We start from the raw sequence: 19,932 nt of genomic DNA on the forward strand, positions 1-19,932 counted from the left end.
TATTTGACGCGGTAAAGTGTTTAATTCGACTAAATACGTTTTTTTATAATGAATTATGAAGTAAGTCGCTAATAATGGAATGTAGGTACAATTACTAGAAACAATGAAAATGTTAGATTGCATACATCTAGTATTAAGCGCTTTAAAACTTACCTGTTTGTATCAAATTATAATAAGATAAGATAAAATATAGATGACACTTTTCAAATAAATTTCTTTTCCATAAATCTTCTTTATTTATTCACTAGCTGTTCCCGTGCGACTTCATCCGCATAAAATTATGAAAATTTCATTTTATTGTTTACATTTGTTAAATAATCAATAGCAAATGTCAAAATGACATGACAAACCTTGGCAACCTTGCTTCCTTGATGTTGGCAGCAACTTTTGGTCTCTATCCCACATTAGGGTTTTTATCCAAAATATTTACCACCAAAGTTTAATGGCGTGAAAATATATAGCGTTACGTAAGTGTAGGGCTTTTTATTGAAAAAGGAATTATTAAAAAATATGCTGTAATTACTGACTTAGGCAACAAAGAAGTGTGTGTTTACGCTTTATTATAAAAGTATAGATTACGTTTAAATTTTAAACGTCACATATTAAAAACTATGACTACCTACATTTTGTAATAGTTTTGTACGCTTGCATTGTATAACAAATGTTAGATAAATAAGTTTCTTAAGTAAATGCATTCTTAAACCTTAGTGTCTCTTAGTAAGAAGCCTCAACTAAGCTAGTGTTAAGTTATCATTAACGGACTCGAATATGCTGTAGTGTTCTGAAAGTGTGAGTTTATTTTTTTATTCAACACTAAACTTGACAGAATAACTATAACCCGCCATTTCAATAAATTCAGTTCGTAAGATATGGGTTTCTTACCACTATTGCATTGATTTAGTTCCACATTTCGGCACAGTTGCATGCGCCATGTTCACGGGCTGACTGATTTAAAAAAAAATCTTTATTAATATCGTTTGTGAGGTCATTTTTATAATTGTTTTATTTTTTTATAAATCGCTATTAGAACTTAAACTTGAATTCAACATTTTATTTATTAGAAATTTCTTAGTATAAACAAGCAAAAACCCGACCTCCATTTCCAGATGCCGTGTACCATTTGCGGCTGGGGTCTGCAAAAAACATTAGATTAATTAGTGAATTCCTGTCACAACTAACACCAATTATAATTTTTATTAAGTTATTCTTGTTGACGAGTTATCTCGTGTTATTGACATTTACACGATGCGTGCTAGGAATTAGTAAAGTTAAATTTTATAGCATGTCGTTTATGTCGATTAAAATTCTCTACAAAAGTAATTAAAACCTCATTCAAAGGATATTAAAAGGCATGACAAATATAAAAAAATTACAATTACGAGTTTAAATTACAATTTACGAATAAGAAATTAAATATTTAATATTATCAATAAAATGAGAGAATTAAGTCGTATATTACGTACATGTCCCAGAATTCAATAAAACTTGCTATACACAACAGGTTTAACTGTACTGTTCAACTGTTTAAAACTGAAGATGTGTAGAGAGCATTAAACACTAACTGTCATATTCAGATATTTGACCTTTAATTAAACTATGGTACTATATGATATTTATATCGCACACTTATATAAATAAACGCGGTATAAAGTTAAACTTAGGAATAAACTGAGTATATTGTTTATAACACGGCTAAAACTCACGTGGGAACTTTCGGTGTAGGCACCCGCCGTAGGTTTTGCCACCCGCTTGGGACCCAGTATTGCTTACTGCGAAACGGAATAACATCGACAGTGTAGAGGACAACCTGGTGGACATTGTCACCAATAACACAATAACACCATCAACTCTTCAGTTTCGAGTTCGTCTCCGCCGACGCACATCGACCCCCCGCACCCCCGCGCCCCCCATCCTGTCGAATCGTGCATTGCGGGCTAGGGCATGCAGTGACCGTCGCGACGCGATAGCGAATAAAGCCGGCATCCACTCACCCTGAAGAAGGACCTCCTACGGCTTGAAACTGGTCGGTGCCTACACCGAAAGTTCTCACGTGAGTTTTAGCCGTGTTATAAATAATATAGTATAATGTCTCACGAAAGTTTTAATAAGTTAAACTGAGTATAAGTAAAATTTATACTAATATTTGCTCAGTTTATTCCTAAGTTTAAGTTTATATCGCGTTTATTTGTAAGGCTGCATATCATTATTGGTGAAAGAATTTTTGAATTCAGTCCAGTGGTTTTTGAGTTATTACAATCCATATAAATATATATATCTTTCCTCTTTAAAACATTACTATGGATATCACTTTTAATTTGAACTAAATTACACCTAAAAACTCTGAATGGTAAGATGTAAATTGGCTATTTAAAGTCTATGTTTAAACACGTAAGATTTTGACCACAATTCAATGGTTTCGGTCATCACAAAAAAAATCCCAGTTTCAACAGTTAACGGCATTATTAGTAATTTTGTATACAGTTACCGGTATTATAATAAAAAACTAAAAGTTTTATTTTCATCACTTTTTCATTAAAAGGCCGTCTTTTTATCGAAATCTGTATACCTTTGTAATGAAATACGGTTCTTTTTTGCTACGTTTCAGTTAAATACCTTTTATGCACCAAATAATGTTTATCTAACATTTTTGTTCGTTTTTTAAGTTGGGTATAAATTGCATTTAAGAAAAAAATAATGAAATACGATTTATAACCTAAAATACTCAAAGTTTTAGTAAAAATAAGTTGATAATACATTGGTTTTAACAATGGAAAGAAAATTGGACATTTTTAATAATTGACTTCTAGTATGTGAATAGGAAGCGGTTTTAGTGGTGAGGGTGTTAAATATTAAAAAAAAATATATGAAGATTCAAATGTATTTTATCAGTTGTGTCACAAAGATTAATAAAAGTTTACGTTAATAAACATTTATCCAGAAAATAATACGTAATTCCTCGAACAGAGTCATCTGATATAGCTAGTTAGAACATAGATGCGTCAAGGCGTGGCACACATCGAGCGCAGGCCGCAAAAAACGAAGAAGCGATTTTTCACTGTCCTCAATGACACCCCAGCAACCCCCTATAGCTGTCTCCGACGTTTGTTTTGATATAGAGGTCAACGTACGAGATAAAACATCAAATCAAAGCCGACACAATTATATATTACAATTTGTATTTGTTTGGTTCTGTTACGTATTTGACGGCGGAGAATTCTGATTTTTGTCAAAACTTATCTTGAGCGCGTCAGATTATATTTTTGTAGACATTTTCCCCTATCCACACTTTTCTTATAGGGCAAGGATAGGAAGGGCAAGTGATGACAGAGTTGACGGATGATAGAGTGCTTTAGAGGACGAAAACCCGGTGCGCCGATCCTACGGGAGTAGGATAAGGCAGGGAAGATGATGATGATGATAGGAAGGGCAAGTGGATTTGGCTAAAAAGAGTCGCATAAGAAGGTATGCTCCTTTTGGGAATCCAATCCTCTGACGATAAAGGGAAGGCAATGTTACTACAAATATGGATGTCTACGGGCAGAGGTCAATGTTATTTTGGCGTATTACAATGTCCACTTGCTGCATATGTGATGTGTTCTAATCTACATATATCTGTGCTTAACACAATAAAGCGTAAACAGACACTACTCCGTGGCATAGGATGTTAGATATCGCAGCATGTTTTTGTATAATGCTTACTTTAATAGAAAGCCCTACACTCACGACACGCTTTAGGCTATATAGTTTCACCCTGTTAAATTAGGGGTAAATAAATTGAAAAAAAAACTTCATGTGGGAAAGGGAGCATAAAGTACAAGTTGCCATTAAGGTTATTATGATCACGATTTTCACATTTGCAATTGAGAAATTGACAAATGTAAACAATAAAATAAAGTTTTTATAATTTCGTGCGGATGAAGCCGCATGGGAACAGTTAATTTTCTATAAGAAATGTCTATATAAATGTAAACATGTATTTCACAAGCGAAAGTTACTCATATCGTGTACTTTCTAATATAATTTTCTTAATAAGATTAATGTTAACGTAAATCTTCCGTCATGTTGGGAAACTAGAAGAGCTAGAGATTAATTACAAACGTTATAACTCTCATCATGTAATTTTAGTAGTTACAGTGACGTTTGTGAATCTAGACTTTTGTGTAAAACGCTATCTATTGATGTTCCTTTACACTTTTACCTACAAAGTACTAACATTATAAAAATGCAAGGATAATTAGCTTCTTTTTGTTCAATTCGTGATCTCAAATATAAAATTCTTTCATATGATATTACAGTTTAGTGTATTTCAACAACGATACCATTCATTTAATTTATTTAAACAAGCTTAAAGTGGTGCCATCTGCTGGTAGAGTTTAAAAGCATTTTTTCAGCTACTATTTTTCAGGTCTAAAGTACTACAGGGGTACTAGAGGGCGTAAGGTTTCAGTGTTTAAAATAAATTGTTCCAATAACTATTTTTCTAAATATTATTGATCTAAATATGATATTAAAATTTTTCTGCCTTTACCTATTTTTGTGTCTGATAATTTTCTATTAAGAATATACATAACATAGATAATACTTTTCAACTAAATGTCTTTTGCATGAATTTTCTTTATTTATTATTTTAATATGGTGATTTGTAGGGGTAACGGGATAGGGAACTAAAGGGTAATTAAATACATCTCAGTAATAAACATAAGATATCATATATCATTTTTTTAATACACTTCCATAACACAGTTAAGTTTTTATTAACTTTGAAATAACACAGTTCAATAAACAAAATAACAATAAAACTTTTCACTTATGTCTCTATCAGTAGTTATTATTATAAACATTTTAAAACCAATCACTATAAATCTTTACACGATTAACAGACGTCTGGATAGGTTAGGAAAAATTTTATTGACGACAGCTATCCCAGCGCCGACCTGATCTCGGCAGAACTGAGCACTAATTACATGATTAACCTACTACTTATAGATGCTATTTTTAGCGTATTAAGACGCGGTTTGATATGTCTATTTAATTTGTTCGGGTTATACGACTTAACCCTTTACTGCGCATGCCCTCATACATAAGTAGGTGAAGGGAAAAAAACACAAATTTATACCGGGTAAATTTTAAACCTATACTTTTTTTTCACTCCAGCATTTTTATGTCGATCCTTTGTGTGTGTGCGTCGTGCCAGTTTTAATTACGTATCGACTTAATTTGCCACCGACCCTCGCTCCTCTAGGGTATGTTTTCGGGCAGTTTTTTGTTGAAAATATGACGATTTTGTGTTAGTTTTTTGGTGTTGTTTATTTGTGGGCAGTGTAAACACTGGTTGCTGTAATGTGTTAAGTTTAGGAGGGAAAATCTCGAAGTTTCGTGTTGGAAAATTATTGTTTTAGTTTGTTTTATAAATGAAGATGTAAGATGTGATTAAGGTGAGTTGTTAATTAAATAATTATGTTTGGAATACCAAATATTGCGTGTGTTTTCCTTTGTTTTATTTATTAACAGATATTAAAAATATACATGTGACGTCCACCTGTTGCGTTTTCATATGACATTGTGTTATTTTAAGGTTACCATATCTCACATATTTCTGAGATAAAAAATATTAAAATATATTTTTTTCTACGTTATAGTAAAAACATTTTTAGCATGATTACATTTTTGAATGTTAACATATAAAATTAAAATAATAATTATATTCATATATGCATTAAATATAAATTAGAATTTTATTTATGTTGTGAAAAAATTAACATAGGCTGAGGATTTGGTCTAGCTAGCTTCAAATTAGTACCTATATCTGTTAACTAGATGGCGTTAAAATCTATTTAAAAATATTACCTTAAATACAAAAATTTTGACAATTAGTGATAAAAACCTTCAATTTATTTATTTAGACTTTTTAGGAACTTGCTATTGACAAGACTTCATTAAGATTGCAAATTAGACTTCCACTAGATTTCTACATATCTTCAAACTTAAGTAAGATAAGTTGCCAGATTATACAGTTGTATCCGAGAGATGGCAGGCTAACTTTAAGCACTAAGTTATCTATTTCCAAAATTATTCATAAATTCTCACTGATATACTCACCTGATAATGTTTATGTAAAAGTATAGATGTAATAAGAAGTATGTAAAATATTTTATTTAATATTTAAGTTTAAGTATCTTTAAGCTTCGATTGCTGCTATTGTGTTAGACATTCATTAAAGGTAATTGTAGTAAATACATAATTTTCGCGTAATTTTATGATTATTCTATATTACATACGGACAATCAATAATGAAATGGCGACATGTTACTGGTGTGACTTGTGATCCAAGAATGCCTTTTAAGCTTAAGGGACAGATCTACAAGTCGTATCGTCGTAAGACCTGTCGTATTGTATGGATCTGAATGTTGGGCCACCCAAGTTACGGATGAAAGGAGATTGCATGTGGCTGAGATGCGTATGTTAAGATGGATGTGTGGTGTGACAAGATTGGATAAAGTTAAGAATGTGTACATTAGAGGAAGTTTGAAAGTAGCGCCAGTGGTAGAGAAATTGAGAAGCAAAAGGTTAGCGTGGTATGGACATGTTATGCGACGAGACGATGGGGACATAGACCAGAAAGATTGAACTGTTAGGAATGAATGTGGATGGCTACAAAGGAAGAGGAAGACCGAAGCAAGTATGGATGGATAGTGTGAAAGAGGATATGCTTAAGAAAAGAGTGGATTCAGATATAAGCTGATAGAGCCCGCTCTAATATTACTAACACGTAAAGATAAGACGAATCTTAAATTAATAAGAGATAATATTTGTTTACCCAATTTTTCTTCACATATCGCTATCCCACGAAGTCTCGAGTTATTTATTGCCAATATAATGAACTGGCAATTTCACAATGCCATAAATGGTTCGTTTCGTACCCAACAGTGTATTTTATGCGCACACGCCCATGATTGTAAAAATCCTTTGCATTTAAGGGTTAAAGAATTTAGAGACAGAAGTGCTACAAACTTATTTCGAGTGCAAAGACGTATTTAAATCGTTAGTAATATTAAGAGGATTGATTGCATAGAATAGGCTGCAAAAGTAATGAAACAATTCCACAAATTCTAAAGTGATCGGCAATTTTATCGGTAGATGTTAAACTTGCAGCAAGTAATTAGTGATAAAATAAGATAATTTGTTTAAAAATCTTCAAATAGTATTTGTGAATGTCGTCATCGTCAGCCCTTAATCCTTATGGAGGGTCGGCACAGTATGTGCTGCTCTTCCATACATCTCTATCAGCCGTCATATCTGAATCCAGGCCTTTCTTAAGCATATCCTCTTTCACACAATCCATCCATACTTTCTTCGGTCTTCCTCTTTCTTTGTAGCCGTCCACAGTCATTCTTAACACTTTCTGGTTTATGTCCCCATCATCTCGTCGCATAACATGTCCATACCACGAATAGTGAATATCATCATTAAAAAAATAACATTTTACCGAATACGTACAAGTTTTAGTGACAATTTGGTCTATAAATTGATACTTATTCAAAAGAATTATTTTTACCTCCTTAAATGACAGATTGCATATACAAGCATCTAGACCGATAATAATTAATACTAATCAGAAAGTAATAAAATAATAATGAATTTAATATATGCCAGGTCTATTTATTGCATAAGCATTGTTATCCTGAACAATCGTGGTCGTAAACGCATCAAACTATCATATCGACAAGTCCAGCGGTGGGCGGCGCGGGCGTGGCTCGCCTTTACAATTTAAACAAACAACTGTCCGAACTCTTACTGTTAGCTTTGTGACTCAAGGGTCATAAGTCACGAGGAAACACGATTGACTTTAAGAGGCGCATACTTTGTAATACATTTATTGGTGTAAATGAAATGTATGAACTCATGTCTACAACCAAAAAATTACCGATATACATTTTGCATCCTCAATTCTAACTTAGATGAAGAAAAATTCGAAAATTGAGCCTACCTCTAAAATTATTAGACCTTTTACAATGCTACATTATCCCTTAGTAACATCTATACTAATTTTATAAAGACGAAAGAATTGTATTTTTGTATGTATTGAAATAACTTAAAAACTACTGCGCTGATTTCAAAATTCTTTCATCATTAGAAAGCTATGTATCGCGTAGTAACATTGGCATTAAATTTCACGTGGACGAAGTCGCGAGCTACAGCTAGTAGGGTATATATTAAATCTTACTAATATTATAAATCCGAAAGTTCAGATAGATGTTTGTTAGAGTTTGTAGCCTAAACTGCTGGATGGATCTTAATAAAATTTCGCATAGATGTAGAGGATAAACTGCAAGAACACGTAGGCTACCTGCTTTTGTTTTTTTTTTTAATTCCACGCAAATTAAGTCATGGGCAAAAGTACTGTTATGATTAATTTATAAATAAAATTTCATCTTTTTTTCTACATATATTTAAATAACTAAGCTTCAACTACAAAATAAAAAACAAATACAGTTAGTTAAGTCGGAATGATTAGTACGAACGTTAATCAGGTATCGTGATTGAAGAAAATCAAATCCTTTCTCAGTATTAAATCAATGAGCCGAGAAAAATTTATCACCGTCGATAGCAATTTATGAGCCAGATCGATTTGTTCATTACGATTCAAACGAGTTATGAACGCGAAATACGTTTTAAACTATTCTGATATATTTTTTTTATATCATAACGAGCAAGCGGCCACTTGAATGGCCACGAAATAGCGAAGCGACCGCTGCCCATAGACATTCGTAATAGTGAATGCGTTGTCTACCCTTGATTGACGGAACATCGCACATAAACAGGGAAATTTCCCCATCTTATGCGCCCCCCCCCCACCGTCAAATCCACGTTCCCTTCTCATCATGTTAGTATAAGAAAAATCGTGGGAAGGAATAGGGACTAAAGTTGGGCCTGGGGCACCAGACTCATCAGACTGTACGCGGAATTGCTCCCACTTCACGCTTGTCTTCTGTGTGGTCGTGGTATTACACCGGGCGAGCCGACCTATTCATGCGAAGATGTTAAAGCGGGCTCTACCACTGTTGGTTAATATTAAGAGTGGGCATCTTCGACTAAACTGTCGCACAACTGTTTAGTCGCGCTTTAATTCCTAGGAGCTTATATGGAGCCCACACTACTCGATTTTTAGTTAAACAACTAAACAGTAGAATGGGCTGCAAAACAAACAACAATCGCACGACAGTTGTGTGATAGTTTAATTAAGATTGTGCGCCTGCTTTTATACACACATACGCAATTAATAAAGTAAATATCAATACCTAGTATGGCACAAAGCGATTTCCAGTTGTCTGTCTGTATGTATGCTTAAATCTTTAAAACTATGCAACGGATTTTGATGCAGTTTTTTTTAATAGATGTAGTGATTCAAAATAAGGGATTAGGTATATCTATTAATATAAATTACCTTTTTAATGCTGAAAGAATTAATAAAATCGGCCAGCTAGTTTTTACGTGAATCGTATACACGCAAAAATACAAAAATGCAAATCTTTCCTCTTTAATATAAGTTTAGATACATGTATAATATACGAGTAATGAAGTAGAGAAATATTGATAATTTTAGAGGTAATGTGATGTATATAATCACATTTTCGTATAGCATCAGACCCGAAGCCGGGGGGTGTCGCTAGTATTTAATTATAATTATATATTAAATATTTAATTCTTATAACCCAGAAGGATAGCTATTATTTCTGAATCGGATCTTTTCCTACAGCTATTAGGGTTGTTTTTTGTACAGCAGTAAATATAAAAACATTTTACAATCCGCACAATTAACGTACAAGTTTTGCCTGTGATTCGTAAGATTCTCAGGTGAATAGATAATAAAATATAAAAGAGTATACGATGTAATGAAGTTTAACTTTAATATCCATTACAAAATGATACGGATGTTCTACGTAAGTTGATTAAGGCATTGTAATGTAGTTGAGCGTTGTTACGTGTAAAGACATCATTCAACTAGCGGCAAAACAAATAATGCTAATAAAGATCGGCCGACAACAAATTAGATATATAAAAGAAGCGACTTAATGATACCGAAATTCGTTCCGCCGCCGATACGCGGCAGCTTCCGCCCGGGATTTTGAATTTTGAATCTTTCTTTTTTTATTCGTATCGTATCGGGCGCAACTTATATTTTTTTTCTCTACAGCCAGTAATGGTTTTTGTGTTTTGTAAGTTTTTTTGTTATTATTTCCAGCCAACGTTATTGTTTTCGGAACTTATGAGAGCTAATGATGATTGTTCGGCGTAATACGGTGCACGGATAATGAATTGGCCGATGTTTTGCTCGGCGGCGGCCTCGATTCGTCGCGAATTTTTTTTCTTATTGTATCCCGCAAGAATTAGGAGAACGAAAGCGAAATGGATTGTTTACGAAGATTGTAGTTAATTTGAGAGAGATAGTTATTTTATTAGATGCTTTGGCTACTTTATAGTAAAATACTGCTAAATTTAAATAATTTCAATTTGTTTATTGTAGAGTGAATTTATGTCAATTAACATCAAAAGTAGCTTAAACGTCTTCCAATTAAAAATATTTCTAAACATGTTTTAGAAGTACAGAATTAAAAATATTTACTTTTAATGCTGTCTTGTCATGAATAGTTCTCTTCTTTTGAATTCCATTCATAGTGGAATTTATTATATTTCATTAGTAATGAGACCATTTTCAAAAGCTAACACAATGTATGTACTTAATATGAGAAATCTTACTTCTTACTAATATTATAAATGCGAAAGTTTGGATGGATGGATGGATGTTTGTTATATGATGTAGAGAATAGTCTGGAAGAACTCAAAGACTACTCACTTTTGCTTTTTTTTATTTCTTGCGGACGGTGACGCGGGCGTAAGCTAGTGTATACCAAAGATTTGCTTAGTACACTCTGAATGTTGTAAGTAAACAAGAGAGCATCACCCGATTGGAAGTCAGGGAGCGGTCAAATCAAGTTTTTTTAAGTGGGCATAGTTTGATTGCCAGGCAGCGTAACGACCATCCGGTCGCCAACGAGATTGTGGTCACCACTAACGATATTACCCTAAGATGGGCAGATCTGATGGAAATATTGTCTATTCTTTTGATAATCTCCGGCTTGTAATAACATCCGCAATACAATATATGCCAATTGTCTGTCACTGTAACTTACAGATAAAGGGGCTTACCATAACACTTAGACAAGGCTTAAAATGAATTTTAGCTTAAACATATGTTAACTTTATACTGTTACTCTAGCGGTTAGCATAGATTTTTGACAAATCATGGTTAATGGAACATTATAACACTCTAGCTTTGGAAAAAAAACAAAAGTGAGTAGTCTATGAGTTCTTTCAGACTATCCTCTACATATATACGTCTACATTAATCCAAACACAACAGTATCTAACAATATTGGGGTAGTATAGAAAACATCTCCAAATAACGACATCAAAAGTGAAACCAATTTTCTAAATATTGTTAAGTTTGCCGTAGATTTTATGGAATAAAGGAAATAACATGCAAGTCAAACAGGATAGTACCTGGCCTGCCAAGTGCTGGCACAAACACATATCAATAAATTGTCAACTAGATCGTATGAAGAGAGGCGCGTCGGTGTCAAGTTTCGTACCCTCCTTTGACATGGTCAACTAACTTAGTCGTAGCTAGCGTAAGAACAATCGTGCTAGTTTCTTGCATTCCAGATACTGGCACGCAAGTGAATGTTTCACACGATAGTAGCTGACACGTGCTAGTAACTGGCATGCAACTAACCAACTACTTTTAAGTATACATCCAGCCTTACCTCTAAAGTATTCACAGCGGTAACAAGTGAACTAAAGCATGTTGGAATATTGAAATCAGTATTATTGAAAATTACCAATATAAAACAGTTTAAAATCTTGAATGAAAAACTCAATGGCCGACATTTAGCTAAATGAGGAAGTAATTTCAATACTTAACATGCATTAAACATTGTAGTTTATACAGGATGTAACCGATTGACGATCTTTCGGCGAAGCGTCGCCAATTATTATTTGTAATCGATACAATTTTTACCAACGGTAATAAATATGCAATTTAAATATGCGTTCAACTACGCACAAAAATGTTGTCGTCTCGGTTCTTTAAAGCTGAATGAATGAGATAGCAATGTTTGAGTTTCCACAGTGAACACAAATGTTATTCATCACTGACTGAATCACTTCCTTCTTCTTCTTTTGGTGCCTTCTCCTAACGAAGGTTGGCAATCATCACAGCAATTTGAAGTTTGGACACAGCAGCTCTAAATGTAGAACGCGTACTTTTGTTACACCATTGGCAAAGATTTTTAAACCACGATGTTCTTCTCCATCCTGGACTTCTTCTCACTTCCTTAGCTTAGATTTAATATGTGAAACTAATACGAAGGTACCAATTAAGGTATTTTATTGCTATTAAGTCAATTCAAGTAGCAAGCATAAGTTTTGATAATGATAATATGAGTTCAACCTTATTCAGCATTGGCTATTATTTTGGTTTAGTATTAGTGGAGACTGATTTGCTTGACTTTGCTTTAGCAATTTTCTGATATACGATAGTATAAGGCACTTGATGTTAGTTGCCTCATAGAAGTGTTTGTGGGTTTTTTTTTCTAAGTATCAGTACTTTAGATTAAATAAAGTAAACGAAGAATAGAATCAGACATACACGGACCTTTGCAAATCAGACAAAACGCAGATTTACTCTGATAATCTCTTCATAGTATAAAACAAAGAGGCTTCCTGGTCTCTGTCTAGCCCTATGGATGCTTAGATGTTTAAAACTAGGCAACGCATTATAATGGAGTTTTTAATAGATAGAGTAATTCAAATGAAAGGGTTATCTACATCTGTACTATATAAAGAGGAAAGATTTCTATTTTAGTATGTATTGAAATAACTCAAAAACTACTGGACCGATATCAAAATATCTTATACCAGTAAAAAGCTACTTTATCAGTGAATAGCATAGGCTAAAATTTTTAATTTTGCACGAGCTAAGTCGCGAGCTTCAGGTAGTGTAAATTGTAGTGGAGAAATTCTGATATAATTAGAGGTTTCGAATTTGATGTACTTACTACTACTAACACATTTTCGAATCAGCATTAGACCAGTACGAAGTTGGCGGGTCGCTAGTAGTTTTATGTAAATACTTATAAATAAGATGGAACTGATCGTAAGGAAGAGTAGAACAACTACGTTATAGATTCGATCCCTCTCAACAAGTTTAAACCACGTACAGGATATGTTACCGAATAAATTTTATAATGAACGACCGTGTATGAAATACCTCCCGTACATAGATATGAGAATATTCTATTCCATAAAGAAGTTCTCTAATGCATTATCCCAAACTATAAGTTATAGCTGCAGATAGCGAGTACCATCAGCAGAACAGTTTAAATGTTTCACTTTTATTTAAAAATCAATTAAATTTTTTATTTAAAAAATACTTAATTAGGATGAATCGCATGTAACAAGGAATAAGTTATGAGTGTGGAAGGGTACACCGGTAGAGGCAGATTTAGGAGATGAATGGATTGTGTGAAAGGTGACATGATCAAAAAGGGAGTGATGACTAGAATAAGGACAAAGATGATGATGATGACTATGAATGGTTTGATATAGGTTGATGTAATGTTTTAATGACATTTACATTAATAACAGTTGGTTTCCAAGGTACTTTTAACCATTCGTTAATGTTTTTGGTACTATAACTTCAAGGAATGCGTTTCCGAACGACGTAATTTGAGATATAATTATTAGTTTATGATAAAATAAATGCTAACTTCAGAAACCCAGCATAAGTGCAGTAGAATAAGCTAAAAGTTTTAAGAGCAGTATCAACGTCGTTACTAAAAAGCGTTAACTAATTTAATTTTGAAATTACTGTCACGTAAAACTTATGTTTGACAAATTCATTAATAGTCAAATCCTGAAACGACATACAAATAACCCAGCGTATTGATACGGACATCTTAATGTAGAGGACATTTAATTAAAGTTTTAAAATTTGTTACATTGTAACAGCACTTATCATCATCCTCATCATCGCCAGCTTTTTATACGTCCCCACTGAGGGACTCGGAGCCTACCCTAAATAAGGGGTGACTCGGCCATACTCAACCACACTGGCCCACTGCGTGTTGGTTGACTTTACACATATGTTTGAGTTTCTTCGCCGATATATGCAGGTTGCATCAGGATGTTTCCCTTCACCGTAAGAACGTCGGGTAAATTAGGTACAGATTTTATTATATTATTGTAGTGATATTTACTAGGAACACATCATAAAACCGAGAAGTGCTTATATGTAACTTATGCAACTTACTCCGGTTAAGATTAATGTAGGTTAATACTAAATTAGAATCACTCCATAACTTCCAAGGAAAGTTGATAAGGTTTTACGATTTCAGTGATGTTGGAAATCCTCTGAAATAAATTCATATAATATTTTATTTTCTGACCGTACTCGATTTTTCCATTTACAAATCTGGCAAAAATAACGGGCGTAGAAAATAATGGATTTTCTTGACAAACAACAATATCTTCAATGTCTAATTTTGTTGGTCGTCATATAACGTTTTTGAATAACTATAAGACATATTATAAAGTCAATATTTACCTAAAATATATCAAAATACGGGATTTTAATATTATACTGATAGTTGATTGGGACAAAGCTCTTGTACAAATAACTTCTAACAGTGCTACTAATTTCACCATATAAATAAAATATGTTGCATTAATAATAATAATTTAATGTAAAGAAAACTGTATACAAAATTTTCTAAAGTATAATTTTAATTGAATTTATGTCAGTCCACTTTTATTGCAACTAAGTGTACATTCAAGCTTTCGTACTGTAAGGGCGTAAGTACGATATGAGCTCGGTTTGCTGCCATACATGTATGTACAACTTTCGTGTGTGGGACGTTACATAGACGTTAGAAAAAAATATGTATACATTTTACTAGAATAGACAAAGCTTAAAATGGCCATTACGATGTTAACAATTTTTTTTGGCTGTAACATTATTAGCAAGGTTCAAATTCTGAAGTTTCTGTGTTAACCTTTTTTAGGCGCTTCTATTCAATGAATACTAAATGATAAGAATTTAATGTAAAGACATCATATTATTAACGACTAGAAACAAATAATAATAACTTAAAGAGGTATTAATAATAACAAATAAGTAACTCTTCCAGTGCAGTGCTAAATTCTAAGTTCATTGGCAATGCTTCATACGAGAAGGTGCATACGCGCACACTAAGAAAACATCGTCTATAGATTCGGTCTAGAAATAGTTCATAAAGAAATCTGTCGAGTCGAATACCTTGGTAAAAGCTGGGAAAAAATAAATTTTCGAACAAATATTAAAAAAGTGCATTAGCATTCATGGAAATAATTTTGTAGTTACAAATACTTGATTGTTTTATTCTTAATCTATACTATTACTAAAACAATGAAAGATTAGTATTTTTGGATTTTTGTATGTATTGGAATAACTTAAAAACAACTAGACCGATTTTAAAAAATCTTTCACCATTAAAAAGCTACGTTATCAGTGAGTAACATAGGCTTTATAATTTTTCATTTCATAAAGGCGAAGTCGCGAGTAACAGCTAGTATGCAATAAAAAAACATTTTTAAAACAAAACAATAAATGCAGACTTCTATCTTTTACCTGAATTCCAAGATATGATGATTTTATGAAGTGAAATTTTATACTTCTATCGGCGCACATTTCAACGTCAACGTTTAGCATTCTATAAAATAATTTAAAAGTCTTCAATAAAATAAATTCATTTGCTTTTTTAAACACCACTCTATAGCTTCCTCAAGCTTCGAACACACAATAGCGGGTCACGCACACAAACAAAGCTCACCTGTGTGCGAACTCGTCTTGAGAATAATATATTTTTGTTGCTTTTATATATTTTTTACTCGCAGTATTTTATATTTTTCCTATGTGTACGTACGAAGTAGACATGTGGAGTTTGGACAGTTTTTTTTGCTTCTCTTTCCCTCGCTCGTTGCTGTATTTTTCAAGTTTTTGTTCGCGTTATATTTCTGGAAAATGAAAAATTGAGACGTCCCTCGCTTCATAATTCATACGTGACCTTATGTTTAGACTGCGCGAGTCTTTAATATATTTTTAACATTGTTAAAGTCTGAGCTACGGTCGCCTGCGGAGTCATCTTGGTTCTTACTTTGTAGTTTTTTTTAACCCACACACAAAGTCCACAAAAGCTATGAGTTGAAATACTCTATGTTCAATTAGGGATATGTATTTGAATACTACACGAAGAAATAAGGACCTATTACGAATGTTTACGTAACAATTACGAGAACGTATTCGTAACGACATCGACAACATTTATAGATTTGTTGGTGTATTTACATCCGTTTGGGGTATTGCACGTAATTTTTTTCTATAACGTTACGAAAACATTCTTACAAATATTCGGGATAAGCCTTCAATAAACGCTATAGATTTTAAAATGTGATCTGGGGATATACAGGGATCTCGTCTCTGCATTACCCCTTAAAACAAAGGAATATCAAACCATTGTTTGTATTGAAACACAGACATAAAAACCTATAGCTCTTGTTAATATTCATAAAGTACAGACAAAAGTTATTCAATAATCTATCAGATTTATAAATGGCTTTACTATCGACATCTTCTAAACACATGTTTCTAGCACGATTAAAAAAAAAACAAAAAGCTTTGTGCATAGTTAATTTTGTACTCGTTCGAACTTTTTTATTCGATCTTTTCGCTATATGCTTTCGCAGTCGAAATGATATTTGTTTGCTTCAGTGCCAGGAAAATGTATAGGAAATATTAAAACAAAATCTATGAGACGAGAAATGATTTTATAACATCCTAAAAGTTTAAACTTTAAAAGTTAATTTTTTATTCAACTTGAGATACGCTGCCAGTGAAAATAAAAATAATTTGAAGATTTGACTCTATTTAAAATTCATATAAAACATTTGAATTTTAGAATTGACGACACATTTTTACATTAAACGACGACAATTGTTGTAAACTGATTGAAAAACTGTCTGAAATTTTGAGTTGTTTTTCGCTTACGAACGTACGAACTTTGAAACATAAGATTGTGACTTAAATCCCGCAATTTACTTTCTTTATTGTCACCTCTTAGCGAAGATTTTGATCAAAATAAAGGAATTTAATTAATAACATACAAGTCAAATGAGATACGTTACCCTTTACAAACTAGACAAAAGATATTAATATTGTTTCTCAAACTCAAAAATGCAAAACATCCTCGTGCCTACAGTTGGAACGTAGTACACACAACGTTTTATTTTTTTTAATGCTTAAAAAATGATCACATATAATCATAAGTGAATATTAATTTAGATAAAGATATTCAATTACTTGGCACGTAGCGGTCTTTGCCAAATGTTGCCAAGTTAAATTTGCCTATACGTCAATTTTGCATACATCGCTCGTCCCCAGTTTTTTGGCAACAATTTTGCTTACAGCTGTACTTCTTGCGACCGCCGGGCCAAGTTTAACCGGTTTTTCTATACACACTTTTCACACATTATTATGTCGTCAAAGACAATTTGTCGCTCTAAATTTTTTATGGTCATACATTAGTGATGTGACTGAAAATAAAATGTAATATTTGATTGGAAGTGAACTCTAGGCTATCATACTAATATTATAAATGTGAAAGTTTAGATGGTTGGATGTTAGAGTTTGTAGCCTAAACAGCTGAAGAGATCTCGATGAAATTTGGCATAGACGTAGAGGATAATCTGATAGATCACATAGGCTACTCACTTGTTTTTATTTAACACTAGATTTCGCCCGCGACCCTGTTCGGAATTTAACAAAACTTAATTAGCAGACTGTGTTCTTGCAGATTATGTTCTACATCTAAGCCAAATACCATAGAGATCCGTTCAGTTTAGACAACTAACTAATCACATACATCCATCCATCTAAACTTTTTATAATGTTAGTAAGATGTAAGTTAAGATTGTGCCCACTTAAACCTTAGTTGCATGAAGTTAAGCCTAAAGTGTAATGTAGAAGCAAATTATACAATTTTTTTTATTTGGTTTATTGGAAAGATTAACCAAATCAATTGTTTTGGTTGATTGAGCGAGTTATAAAAATTGCTAGATAAAATAGTAACTTTGAGTTTAGTTTAGAGTCGAGTTTTTTTATGTAATGTTCCTGCAGGTATTTCAACTGTGTTAGTCAAATTTTAAAGTTAGCATACTAATCGAGAAGGAGAGCTTTTTAATAATGTGTGAAAAAAACAATATTAGTGAAATTGTAGCTTAAAAACATAAGCACTTTTTTTTTCATTTTAACAAATGATATTTGAATAAAGAAAATTGGCATCCATGTTATGCACAGTCCATATAAGCTCATATATGTACATACATCTTTGAATTACCGGAAACGTAACGAACACTAATGGCGGTTGTGCTCCAGAAGTTTTTTTTTATTTTTTTAAAGGGGTTAGTATTGAAACTTCTTTTTATTGTTTGTGCATTTATGATATTCATAAATATTATCTTAAAAGTGATAATAAATGATTTAGTTTTTTTTGCTTATCTTGTACTAGCTGTTCCCATGTGACTTCATTCACATGAAATTATGAAAATTGTTTTATTGATTACATTTGTCAAATTCAATTGCAAATGTCAACATAATGACAACCTTGCTTCCTTGATGTCGGTAGCAACTTTGGTCTCTTTCCCACATTAAGGGTTTTACCCAAAATATTTACCCTCTAAGTTTAATGGCGTTAAAATATATAGCCTAAAGCGTGACGTCAGTGTAGGGATTTTTAATAAAAAAATATTATTCAAAAATATGCTTCAATTGCTGACATCTGAAGCAAAAAAGAAGTGTGTGTTTATGCTTTATTATAATAGTATAGATTGTAAAAGGTACATCATCGGTAAGGGTATGGATATGACGGTAAAGATGTTAGACGTATATTCATTGCCACCTAGGAAAAACTGGGGCGCATCGCTAGTCTATACTTATGTTATAAAAAGGAAAAACTTATATTTTTGCATGTAAATAAAATAACTCAAAAATTATTGGGCCGATTTCAAAAATTCTCTCAACATTAGCTACGTTATCACTAAGACAGCCTACTTTGTACTATTTTTTTAATTCAATGGGGAAAAAGTCGCAAGCCACAGCTAGTCTCTTATATGTTAGTTAAGTTAGACAATATGAAATGTATATCACACCATAATAAAAAGGATCCGATTACTTATGTTTTCAAGTCCATTAATACTCTCTTTTACCAGAAACCTTTATATAAGTATGCCACGTATCGATTTACTGTAAATAACTTTACCTTGAATGTTATACTGAAATGTACTACAATATTTCATGCTCTAGCCCACAAGCCTCAGTAGCGCAGTAGGCAGCGCGTAAGTCTCATAATCTTAAGGTCGTGAGTTCGATCCTCACCTGGGGCAAACTTTTGTGTTAATTTGGAAATTTTATGAAAGTAAACAGGTAATGAATTTAACTTATGTTAAGAAACAAATGCGATAATCTTTATTATCTTAGCTCTACATCATCATTGTGAAAAAAAAAACTTTTTGCTGATAACGTTGACTACTCAACTTGTTGTTAGAATGCTTCGCACAGGTAATTCTATCAGACTATTTTTACTTCTAATTATAAAGCGAAGCCGTATCCAGTGCTAGTATTAAATATAGTTGCTCGCAATTTCGCCCGCGTCAAATTGAAAAATTATAAAAAAATATGGCTTATGTTACACACAGTTAAATTACCTTTCTAACGGTGAAAAAAATTTTATAATCGGCCCAGCAGTTTTTGAATTAATTCAATACATATAAAAATGCAAA

General features: G+C 32.7%; 1 protein-coding gene and 1 non-coding gene across 3 annotated transcripts in view; both read left to right on the plus strand.

Annotated features, from left to right (window-relative positions):
• The window catches only part of LOC106111359 (zinc finger protein rotund), a 133,028-nt gene that overhangs the window by 17,387 nt on the left and 95,709 nt on the right, over positions 1–19,932 (plus strand). The window lies entirely within an intron of this gene.
• Positions 19,464–19,536, plus strand: Trnam-cau. The gene has a single exon. It is a non-coding gene; the product is annotated as a tRNA-Met (tRNA).

This window comes from Papilio polytes, unplaced genomic scaffold, assembly GCF_000836215.1.
Source record: "Papilio polytes unplaced genomic scaffold, Ppol_1.0 DF824169.1, whole genome shotgun sequence".
Classification (NCBI taxonomy): domain Eukaryota; kingdom Metazoa; phylum Arthropoda; class Insecta; order Lepidoptera; family Papilionidae; genus Papilio; species Papilio polytes.